Source organism: Equus asinus, chromosome 2 (assembly GCF_041296235.1).
Source record: "Equus asinus isolate D_3611 breed Donkey chromosome 2, EquAss-T2T_v2, whole genome shotgun sequence".
NCBI classification, from domain to species: Eukaryota; Metazoa; Chordata; class Mammalia; order Perissodactyla; family Equidae; genus Equus; species Equus asinus.
The window spans coordinates 179,044,354-179,056,655 of NC_091791.1; the positions used below are offsets into that span (position 1 = coordinate 179,044,354).

Below are 12,302 nucleotides of genomic sequence, written 5' to 3' on the forward strand. Positions count from 1 at the left end.
TAGGAGGCACCAGTATGGTTCCTAAATCTGGCGGCACACCAAAATCACTTGTGGAATCAATTAAAAATAAAAATTCTTGGACCGCCCCTACTTGGCTGAGATCTACTGCACCAGAGGGCCCTAGGAGAGCCTGAGAATTTATATTTTTATAAAATCACAAGTAATCCTAAGATTCAGGCAGGCATGGGAACCACCGAGACTTAAATAATATTCTAGTGGCTAGAAAATCCCACCTAGCCTCTACCGCAACCACCAAAAGCATTTTGCTTCATGATCATAGTCAAGAACAGGGTCACCGAGATCCTCATTTACAAAGCCAGAAAGCTAGCCTACAAAGAAATGATCTGATTGGGGCCGGCCCGGTGCTGCAGTGGTTAAGTTAGCGCGTTCCTCTTCTCGCCGGCCCAGGGTTCACTGGTTTGGATCCCGGGTGCGGACATGGCACTGCTTGGCAAAAGCCATGCTGTGGTAGCTGACCCACGTATAAAAAAGAGGAAGGTGGGCATGGGTGTTAGCTCAGGGCCAGTCTTCCTTGGCTAAAAGAGGAGGATTGGCAGCAGTTAACTCAGGGCTAATCTTCCTCAAAAAAAATAAATAAATAAAGGTCTGATTTGCCTAATCTCCAGGAAGAGATTGGTATGCAAGATTATTCAAATGGAGTCACAGCTCATCAGAGGTAGGTGGAACCTCAGAGATCAGAGCTCACAAACTCAAATGGTTACAGGGTCAGGCAGTAACACAAATGACTGAAGCAGGCTGGAGGGGACAAGGGGTAAGGGGGCTAAAGTGGGCACCTGCTACTCCGCTCTGGTTGGTACTTGTCATGAAAGAATGTGGGCCCAATGGGCCAGGTCTTCCAAATTTTCAAGAGAAGCCAGAAATCTAGATTTGAAAAACTATTCATGCAAATAGAACAGTCTTTGCAGACAGATTTGACCTGTGGGCCACCAGTTTGTAATTCCTGATCTAGTCCAAAGTCATCATTTAACATATAAGAAGATTACATTGCCCTTTTCCTTGCATCTTTTCAGTTTGGCCTGCCACAGAAAGAAGGGAGAGTTGCTGTTGAACTGTTTTCCTCTTTTCCCTGGGCTTGAATTTTTCAATTTTATTTATTGGTCCAGATGTTCAAGTGCAAGTTTGCTAAAAGCCACCTGCAGTAGGCACTGCACTGCCCTACCCAGGTCCCTAATACCTCAGTTGACAGGCATCAGCTCTAAGCCCTTTCCTAGAATTGCCTTCAGCTACCTCACGCAAGAGTGTGTCCTCTCCCTGGGCATCTGGCATCCAGCAACTGGAGGATGCTTGTGGATAAAAGCTCAGTGCCCTTGCCCCAACTCAGTGCCCCTCTGCAGGCCATCCCAGCTTCAGAGTTCCCAAGGAATCAGCTGAAGCCTTGTTGTGGCTGCATCACAGCCCAGCTTCTGCCCAAACCCAGTCCTACAGGTATGGAACCCAGAGCATTCCCCAGTACACCTCCTGCACAGATGCTCTGTCTCCAAGTCTGCTTCCCGGGAGCCTGACCTGTAACACTGTGCACATCAGGATCTCACTGAAAACAACCTCATCTATGAAAGGCCAGATTTGCAAAGTCAAATCAGAGAACAACTTTTTGCTTCATGGAAATGTCTTCAGTTGTTTATTTTAAAAATTGTCTTGCTGGTTTTTGGAAAACCATGCCATAGCAGACGCCTCCTATTTCATGTCCCCACCTCTGATTTTAGCCACAGCTGTGGTGGGCAGCTCTGGAAGCTCAGACTCACCGGGTACTGACATGCCTCTTTCTTCCTTCAGACTCGGGGCCCTTTCTTATGTTCTATGGGCCCACTGGGCCCTCAAAAGCAGAGCCTAGAAAAGTGGAGGTGTTCATGCCAACAAGGACTGGGAGCCAGTGCATTACTGCTCTGGTCTCCTGGCCTTTCGCAAGTCCCTGTGGCAAGGAGCTCTCATGACCCATCCCCGCAGCCTTTACACATCCTGATAAGGGCTCTCCCCCTGCCTGTCTCCATCTCCTCGCTCCTTCACTCCTCTTCCGGGAATCAAGTCCCAAATCAACTCCACCACGTCTTTCCCCATGAGTTTCTGCTTCAAGTGGGACCCAGACTGTGACCGACGCATCCCCAATTTTAAAACACTTAACAGTACAGAAAAATACAAGAAGAAAGTAAAAGTCCATTTTGAAACATCCCTCTAGTCGTATTTCTATGCATGAATGCCCACTTATGGGTAACTTTAAATAAACCGGATCAACCTAGACACTGTTTGGTAACCTACACATTCCTTCAAACGCTGGTCTTACTGAGTACATTTAAAATTCAAATTAACTTCTACAACTATTTCATTCATTCATCCATTCATTAGACAAAGGTTTGTTCCAGGTCTTCTACGTGCAGGGCACAGAGCTAAACACTGTACGTGTTACAGAGACATGTCCCATATGCCCCTAGGATGTTTACACTCATTTTTCTAGTCAATTTTTCAGGAGCATATTGACTGAACAAATTAAAGCACACGTGTTTTCAAAAACCACATTAGGACCCCCAAAGTCTAATGCCATAGGCTTTAATTAATAGAGTTTTCACTCAGGTCACACGTACAAAATAAATGGATTCCTGCCTTCACATCTTGGCTCTGGCACTAAGCATAAGTGAGACTTGAGCCTCACATTTCTTGTTTGTGAAATAGGGGGTAACAATAATAACTATTATGAGCAGTTGTGAGGATAAAAAGAGAAAATCAATATAAAGACCTAGGCATAGTGCCTAACACAGAGTAAGCACTCAGTACATTTTCACTACGCTAACAATTATTATTTTCACCTAACGTTAACCTCAGGTCCACTATGTGTGCAGCATGGATCCAGGCACCATGGGAATTGGGCAGAATAAATTGGAACTCAAAATACCCTGTCCAACGCTGTTCCCCTCAGCGCAGTTTCACCAGCGTGGAGTCCTGTCACATCCCTGGGGGGCTAAGGCACCAGGAAAGCATTGCGTCCGCCTGGTCACTCCCTGTAACCACAGAGAGACTGGGCTCACCTGTGGGTTTGGCACCAGTGTACAGGTGCAGGGAGTGACTTTGCCACAACTGGAGTTAGCGCCAGGCTCCCTGAGTCCTAATCAGTGTTTAGCAGTCCTCCAGGGAAAACACAAACCAGAAGAAGGCAGAGGCATGTAAATACCAGATTTCCTCAGCTGTCTGAGCAAATACCTTGCTGGCATGGAGAGTCACATTGCATCCCAACTCCTCAAGAAGTGTTAGGTCAGGCAGTCTCTGCCTGAGACACGCTGTCCCCTCAGTATAAGGGCCATGCTCACGAGGAGCTGCTGTCCATCTCTCTGAGTGCTCCCAGCACCCCATGGAGCCTTAATCCTCCTAGATGCTCAATAAATATCTGTCCACTGACTGGTTGCAGATCTCCATGAAGATTGCCCTGGCAGAGAAAGAGTGTAAGAAGTGTGGAGAATGTTTTAGGCAGTGCCTCACTTTTGAAAACCTGACTTTCTAATGACTTCCTGCTTAGGCTTTGTAAAGTGCTTTGAAAAGAGAGAGAGAGAGCAGATAAAATCAAATCAGCCTCAGGATGTGATCACGTGTGTCTAGGCGGGAAGGGAGCAAGGGTGGGAGCTACAAGGTAACAATGGGCTTCAGCTTATTCACATTCAGCAGCTTATTCACTTCCCAGTTCACCGCAATCCCCACCACCCTCTAATCTCTACCTGCCATCACATTACATAAGTAGCCATTTATCACCATACTTCTACTATTGTCTTTTTTACAGATAAAATCAGGATGAAAATTAAATATTTTTGCACTATCTCTATCAAAACTGGAAAAACGAAAGACAGACTGAAAGAGCCACATATTTTATAAAAATGTTTTTACCTATAACCCACTCTACTCATTTATGGTACATTCTGGACTTCGTAGGCATTTTAATTTGCACCCTGTATTAACTTCCTATTGTTACTGTAACATACTACCACAAAACTTAGCGGCTTAAAAACAATACAAATGTATTATCTTATAGTTCTGTAAGTCAGAAGTCCCAATGGGTTTTACTGGTTAAAAGCAAGGGGTCCAAGGCTGCATGGCCTCTGGACGCTCCAGGGGAGAATCCGTTTCCTTGCCTTTTCCAGCTCTAGAGGCCGCCTGCATTCCTTGGCTCAGTCTCCAGCCGGCAAAAGCATCATTCCAACCTCTGCTTTGGGTCAACACATCTCTCTGCCTCTCACTTTCCTGCCTCCCTCTTTCTCCTATAAGGACCCTTGTGATGACATTGGGCCCACCTGGATGATCCAGGATACTCTCCCATCTCAAGATACGTAATTAGTCACATCTCCAAAGTCCCTTTGGCCACGTAAGGTAACATATTCTCGAGTTCCAGGGAATAGGATATGGACATCTTTGGGGGGGGGGGGGCGGTGTGGCGGCATTATTCTGTCTACCACACACCCTATTGTAGAGGCCAGGAATGAATAGACCACTGCTTTCAAAGGAATTTCTGAAGAGAAAAACAGGCCAAAGGGAGAATCAAACATTTCAAAACTTTTTAAAGTAATCCATTAAAATTCGACTTGCTCAAATTTTTCAACCTAAAACGAGGGAAATAAGGAAATAGATTGGTGACGTGGTAATATGTCAGCATTTAAATCCCTTTCCAAGTCTGGAGAAAATGAGGACAGCTTCCCATCATAGCGTATAGATATGCTAGATATGGGCTTTCCCATCTTCCCTTGCACCTGGCGCCCTGGCCTGGGATCTGGCTGCACCCATCAGGAAGAGCCACATGGGCCTGGAACTGACAGCTGACGGCACAGGAAGCAAGGGACAGGCAGCTTTCTCACTTTGGCCAGTAGGAAGACATCAGCAGTTTTCTCACCAAAACCACTAGTTCTAAAGGGAACTAGGCTCTTTTTGCTGCCTCTTCGCTTTGAGCTTCGTGACCTATCCTCACAATCATTCTGTGAACTACCCAGTATTTCAATAAACTCCCTTCCTGCTTAACTCCATCACAGTCAGCTTCCATTGCTTCAGTTAAGACCAGTAACCAATGCAGAGTATGTGGATAGTACCTGAGTTAAGAACTCTGGGGCCAAGCAGCTCTGTGTCTAGGTCCTGGATCTGCCGCCTTGTACCAGTGTAACCTTAGCCGGGTTACTTAACCTCACTAAGTTCAAAGTGATAGTCATTGCATTGACCCTAGCCCATAGGTGTGTGGGCAGTAAACAAGATAACACACCTGAAGGACCGAGCCCAGTGCTTAATACATGGTGACAGCTCAGTAAATAGCAGCTATTGTTAATTTTAAAATCTTCTGGTTAAAAAAGTCAGGAGAGAATGCTAATTGTCCTCCAATATTCACGCTCTTCTTTTTTTTTTGGTAACAGTATTCCCAGTTTTCAGCTGGACACAAGGCCACGTGGAATAAAGTCTATTCCAGCCTCCTCTGAAGCTCAGTGTTCCTGTGTGACTAAGGTTCTGGCCAATGGGGTAAAGGCAGAAACAAGCAACTTCCAGGAAGCGTCCCTACAGAGAACGGGCTCTGATCTGTCTCTGACTAACCGTGGTCAACAGTCCAGTGTGTGTCTTTCTAGTCCAATCTCAATGCAATTACATACATACATGTAGTGAAACAGTAGCGAAAATACAGAGAAGGGACCAGATGAGAGAACCCACAGCACTCAACAACTGATAGAATAAGGGCATGGTAGAAGAGAGATGAGAGAAGAGTCAAAAATGAAATCCAGGGGTTAAGCCTGGGTGAAATCGGGCGGACAGAGTGGGGCAGCAAGGAGAAAGAGAAAGACTGATAATAAGTCCAGTTCTGGACAGTTTCATCTCCAGAAGTTGACTGAAGTTCTAGGCAGACGTCTAGAGAGGTTGGAAATGTTGGCCTGGAGTTGAGGACGAGGAATGCAGTCTCGTGTGAACAGCTAGGGCATGGGTGACACATCAAGGCCATGGGGGTGAGGAGGGTAGGGTGGAGAAGAGGGCCAGAGGCAGATTTGGGGGAAAAATCTGCCTCTAGAAGGATTAAGAGAAAAAGCAACCAGAATAGAAAGCAAATAGGTAATTAGGAAGATAAGGGAGATTTCCTTAAAATAAGAATGTATTACTTTTTTAAAAATTTAAAATAATGAAGAAAACTTAAGTGAGAAAGAATAGTTTGAAGCACATGAGGCAGCTCAGCAGTGTGTAGAAGAGTAAGGATGAGGCCAGCAGTCAATTCCGCGAGTAGCTGTTTCCCTGTGCAGTGAGAGCAGACGCAAGATCGCACAGACCTGAGGGGCGGGTGGGAGGCGGGAGGGCAGCAAGCGAGCGCACCGCCATGTTGGCCAGGGCAGGCTACACCGCACCATGCTGCAATCCCAGAGTAAATCCCCACATCTCAGTGGCTGAACACGATAACGGTTTTACTTCCCAGTTCCATAAAGCCCACTGCAAGTCAGACCCCCATCTGTGGCTGTGCCTTCCTGGACACCAGGCAGAGGAAGTAGAGAATGATGGAAGGAAGACACTAGCTCTTTTCTTTCCTCCAGTTTTATTGACTGGAGACAATAAATTTTGTCTCCAATTATTTGTATAATTGACAAATAAAATTGTATATATTTAAAGTGCACAACGTGATGATTTGAGATACATATACTTTGTGAGATGATTACCACAATCAGGTTAATTAACACATCCATCACTTCACATAGTTACCTTTTGTGTGTGTGTGCGTGCATGCGTGTGTGTGTGTGGCGAGAATGCTTAAGATCTACTCTCTTAGCACCTTCCAAGTATACGAGACAGTATTATTAACTACGGTCACTGTGCTATACATCAGATCCCCAGAACTCATTCATCTTATAACTGAAGGCTTGTACCCTTTGACCCCGTCTCCCCACTTTCCCCAGTCCTCAGCCCCTGGTAACTACCATTCTACTCTTTGTGAATTCAAATTTTGTTTTTTAAGATTCCACATACAAGTGAGATCATACAGTATTTGTCTTTCTCTGTCTGGCTTATTTCACTTAGCATAATGTCCTCTAGTTTCATCCATGTTGTTACAAATGGCAGGATTTCCCTTTTTCCTCACGGCTGAATAATATTCCATTATATGTATATATGTATATATACCACGTCTTTACTCATTCTTCTATTGACAGACACTAGGTTGTTCCATGTCTTGGCTATTGTGAATAATGCTAAATAAACATGGGAGTGTAGATGTCTCTTCAAGATACTGATTTCATTTCCTTCAGATATATACCCAGCACTGGGATTGCTGGCTCATAAGATAGTTCTATTTTTCATTTTTTGAGGAAACTCCATACTGTTTTCCGCAGTGGCTGCATCAATTTACATTCCTAACATACTAATTTACATACCAACAGACACCAGCTCTTGATTACCTCAGTGTGGAAGCCACACGTGTCAGTTCTGCTCGTAGCAGGTTGGCCTCAACCTAACAACACAACACAGGACATTCAGTGAGCACTGACCATCTACCACAGGCACCTTGGTCAAGGGGAGTAGAGAGGGAAAGGTAGCTGAGAGGGGGGGAGCCTGTGCTCACACAGCATACAGCGTCTCCAGTGTGTTTGAGGAGAGTAGGACAAAGGCAGAGAGCGTTCCAGTTATGGAGGTCCAAAGGACTCCTGCGTCTGCCCCTCCTGTAATAGTCGGCCCTCTCAGCCTTACATCATCTGCCCTTTGAGAAGCCTGCCTCCTCTGACCACCTCCAGGCTTTGATGGTAGCATTGCCTACAGTCAGCTACTACACCTTTTCAAGCATACAAATCAACACCAGAAACCTGCTAGTCCAGCAAAGGCTGCTGACTGGACTGGAGACCTTCCTGCAAAGTGAGACAACCATGCCTTGCACTTGCACTTTGTAGAAGGCTTTAAAATGCTTATCTCAGTTGATTTTTATTATAATATTGTGAGCTAGTTGTGGCATGTAGAACTATTATTATCATCATCATCCTTTCTTTACAGATGAGAGAACTAATGTGCAGAGAAAGCAAATGACTTACCCAAGGTCATCTGTTGAGGCTTGAACTTAGGTCTCCAGGCTCCTAGTCAGGCTCTCTCCTCTGTGCCACAAGATGCCATCTACTTCTTTCTGTACCTTTTGGGGAAGATTTAAAATAGCTGATACTTTCTGCAGACAGAGTGGGCAATGAGCTTGCCATGTCTTTTTTTTTTTTGGTGAGGAAGATTGGCCCTGAGCTAACATCTGTGCCAGTCTTCCTCTATTTTGTATGTGGGACACCACCACAGCATGGCTTGATGAGCAATATGTAAGTCTGTGCCTGGGATCCGAACCCATGAACCCTGGGCCACCAGAGTGGAGCACATGAACTTAACCACTAGGCCACTGGGCCAGCCCCCCGTGTCTTTTGAATAGTTTGTGAAATTTATTTTATTTACAACACTTTGTATAAACATTAAAGAAATTGTTTCAGCAACTTGTATTCCAACTTTGGACTCTAGCAATCCCAGTTCTCTCTGGAGCAGATTTAAACTGGTATAAGAGATGAATGGCACCACATCCCAGCTCCCACATGCACCCTGCTGTGGAGATATGTTGCTAGTGACCCAAGGTCAAGTGGTTGGGTACAACGAGTTGATGGTGTGTGTGATGCCTGGGCCAGTCCTTTCTCTGTACCTCCATGCTGTTTACTTTTCATTAGAAGTCTCAAAAATGCTATGTGATCACTCAGTGAACGCGATCAGCATTCACCGGGTGCTAATAGGTTCCGAGGCTTTATGTCGACTGTCCTAGTCAAACCTCGCGGAAGCCTGCAGAGTAGGCATTATTCTCAGTTTACAGTGGCCAGAGAATTTAGGCAAATTATCTAAGGTTCTACAAGTACAAAATAGCATATCTGGGATTCAAAGCTGAGCCCATTGTTCTCCAAGGCCCGAGCACTTTCTACTGGCCCACTAAGCCTCCTGGCCGAGAAAATGACAAGAGAGCAACCCCAGTCTTCTTAGAGCACTGCACAATGCCCTTTCTAATAGACTCTATTTTCTCAAGGAAAGAAAAGAGGAAGGGAGGAAGGAAGGAGGGAGAGAGAGAGAGAAAGACAGTAGGTACAGTTTGGAACACTCTGGACATGGTTTAGATACCTGAGGATACGTCGTCCCATGTTTTCAGAGCCCCTGGTTAGTGCCCAGGCTCGGCACAGGCAGGCCCTGGGAAACAGCAGCCGCGAAGTAAGAGGAAAAGGGGGAGGAGGTGACATGGGCCTCATGGGCAGAGAGGAGATCCGTGCCTTTCCGTGCTGCCGTCACTAGTCTGTTTAACAGACTGCTTTCAGGTTTTTATTTTCATGTAATAACTTAAACACTTTAAAAATTAGCATTTTGAGCTAAAGGGAGAACACGAGAGGTTTTGCTTAAAACAGAAACAATAAACTGGCTTCTTCTTCTTCCTCCTAAACCTTGTCCCAGGTTGCAAGTGCAAAGACACTTTGGCCACTGAGGCTCAGCTGGCCCCTGTCACCTGCTGTTCACAGGAAGGAAGTGACAGCCCCACATAAAAGAAGCCCTCAGCTCCTCCGCCTCCTGGGCTACTAGAATCTCCAGTTTCATCTCACAGCCCCTTGTGAACTCTGCCCCGATGCCCGGAACAGCCTCTGAGCCCACATTTGCACGTCACGGAGTGTGTACGTGAGTCCCTTCTCGTGCTGCGATTAAAACTCGAAGCAACTACTATTTTCAGCCCGAACAGCTGCCAGGTCTTCACAGCCAGGTTGGTGGAGGAGGCTCTCCGTGCCCAAGCTGCCTGGTGTGAAACATGAAGTATCTGAGGTCAAAACCGCCAATCTTTCTGGAAATATGAGTTTCAGACACTCCACTTCAGTGGCATTCCTACACAAATAGACACCTTTCCTTATTGTCAAAGCCCACTGGCAGGAGCCACAATAGCAGGTCCCGTCTTCCACAGGTTTCTTTGAAGCACCACAGTGACAGAAGGGCAGGGGCTAGGATTTGCCCATCCCAGGCTCCCAAAGTGTGTACAGGGTCCTATGGGGAGAAATCAGCATGCACTATACAGTGGGCCCCAGCTTAGGGTCCCAGCCTAGGCAACAACTCTGACTCCAAAAGCCAGACTCAGGGTCCGGGAGGGGAGGCAACACTGATTTTAAGATATGGCTCAAGTCACTAAAGGACCAGGCCTTACTTTTCCTTTGCCCTAAAATGTCTATGAAGGACAGACTGAAGGTCATCAAGTTGAAAGAGGATCTTCCGAAACAAGTGTCAGCTCAACTATAAGGCACAGGCCAATGGGATGCCCAGCCTGACCCTATGAATAGGCTGGCCTGCCTCAAATGCTTCGCCTGGGTCATGCCGACCCAGCCCCAACCTGGGGTGGGATGGAAGACTGTGTGCTTCCCATAAAAGGGGGTAAAGTACAGCCCTTTGGCGAGAGGATGGTCTAAGCCGAGACGATGCACCTGGAGAAGCCACTCAAGTTCCACCCCAAAACCAAAGGTGAATTCATGCTACTCCCAATGGTGTTCCTGCAGAAACCTAGGTGTTACTTTGACAAAACAGAAACCTAGTCCAGGCCAGGACCAACCTGGCTGCCTGGAAAGGGAAGGGAGGCTATGGGTATAGATGGGAGGCAGGAGGGGGCAGAAGGCTTCATTTTGGGCTTCCACGAAAGAGAAGGCTGGCCTCTTTGAGCCTTGGCCGTGCCCTCCACACTGCCCTCAGCACATTCTGCTGCCCCAGCCTAGCCCCTGCATTTGCCCAGGGTCCTCTCTTGGGCTCCAGGTCTTGGTCTTGCTCAACTGAGGGAAGTCATGAGAGGTTCAGTAACTCACACAGCTGCTGACAGAGCTGGCTCAGAGCCCAGGTCCTGCCTTCTAGCCCAGTGGTCTTTCCCACCAGAACATGGACGACTCTGTGTCTTCAGCCTCAAAAAGCAGTACTGACAAAAATACCCCTGGGACCTCTGCAATCGCATTCAGTGATTCTTTGAGTTGACTGAGCTCCAACTCCAAGGACACGTGCTAAGGGACAGTCATCTGACTCCTTTCCCCTTTATGAGTGAAATACAGGGGAAAGAGCACCTTGCCACTTGGCAGAGAAGGCTAAAGCAAGAGGTCCGAAGTGACTGGGCCAAAGGTCACAGAAGCATTGGTGCTGGAGATGAAAGCAGACATATAAGGACAGCAGCACTCCGCTCCACTAGCAGCGAGCCTCTCCTCGCCCCAGCGCCAGCAGAGAGCAGACCTGCACCTGTGAGCCTCGCCTGCCCTGCCATCGAGCACCCGGCCCAACAGCCTTTCCCTGCCGCTCACTGTGTGTTGAACAAAGCTGTACCATCCTGCCCTGCCAGGGGACGAGCCAGCGGGGCGTTAAGTAGATTCTAAGGGCAGGAACTACACTTTTATCTTCTTGTCTCAAGTAACATTATGTAACCTCAAACTTTTAACCCAAATAAATGTTGCTAGGCATGAGAATTTCAGGGTAGGTAGGATAGGAGGGTGCAAAAGGGTTCCTGGACCCAATTCGAACATGTGTGTGCGTGAAGGCTTCCCCACGCCAGCAAGCAGTGCTCGCACACCAGCAGGGTGTTCGAGAATTCAACTCAATTGTGACACTATCTACCCAGAGATAGAATCAAATCCCACAGGTAAAGGGCTCAGACCCACAAGACTGTCCCCCACTTCAGATGCCAGTCACAAGCCCAGCTTGTTACCTGCGTGTCTGACCAACCAGCTACAAACTGGAGGTTCCAACAACCCCCTCGGCGAGTTCAATGAATTTGCTAGAATGGCTCACAGAACTCAAGAAAACCTGTTTGCTCACTGGATTACTGATTTATTACAACATGAATCAACAGCCAGATGAAGACATACATATGGCAAGGTCCCAAGCAAAGCACTGGAAGCAAAACATTGTCGCCCTGGAGCTTGGGATTCAGCGCAGTAGCATATGGAAGCGTTCTGGTTCCCCAGTGTGGGAGCTCTCTGGGAAAAGGGGACAAGCTGTCCTTTTGGGTGTTTATGGAGGTGTCACTATGTAGTTGTGATTGACTAAGCCATTGGCCATTGGCAGTTGATTCACCCTCAAGGACCCCACTCTCCAGAAATCAGGGGGTGGAACTGAAAGTTCCAATCTTCTGATCACATGGCTGGTTCTCCTGGAAACCAGTCCCTATCCTTAGGTGCTTTACAAAAGTCACCTCATTAGCATAACAGAAGACACCTTTTTCACTCTCAATACTAGAATATTCCAAGGGTTTTGGGAGCTGTGAGCCAGAAATGGGGATGAAGACCAAATAGATATTTCTT

General features: G+C 46.9%; 1 long non-coding RNA gene across 3 annotated transcripts in view; it reads right to left on the reverse strand.

Annotated features, from left to right (window-relative positions):
* Positions 1–9,419, reverse strand: part of LOC139044551 (uncharacterized) — an 82,587-nt gene extending 73,168 nt beyond the window's left edge. For all 3 annotated transcript variants that reach the window (XR_011501545.1, XR_011501546.1, XR_011501544.1), the window contains exons 1-2: positions 9,124–9,419; positions 8,025–8,119 (exon numbers count right to left, since the gene is read on the reverse strand). This is a non-coding gene — a long non-coding RNA (uncharacterized lncRNA). The remainder of the gene's footprint in view (positions 1–8,024; positions 8,120–9,123) is intronic.
* Between the last annotated feature and the right edge of the window lie 2,883 nt (positions 9,420–12,302).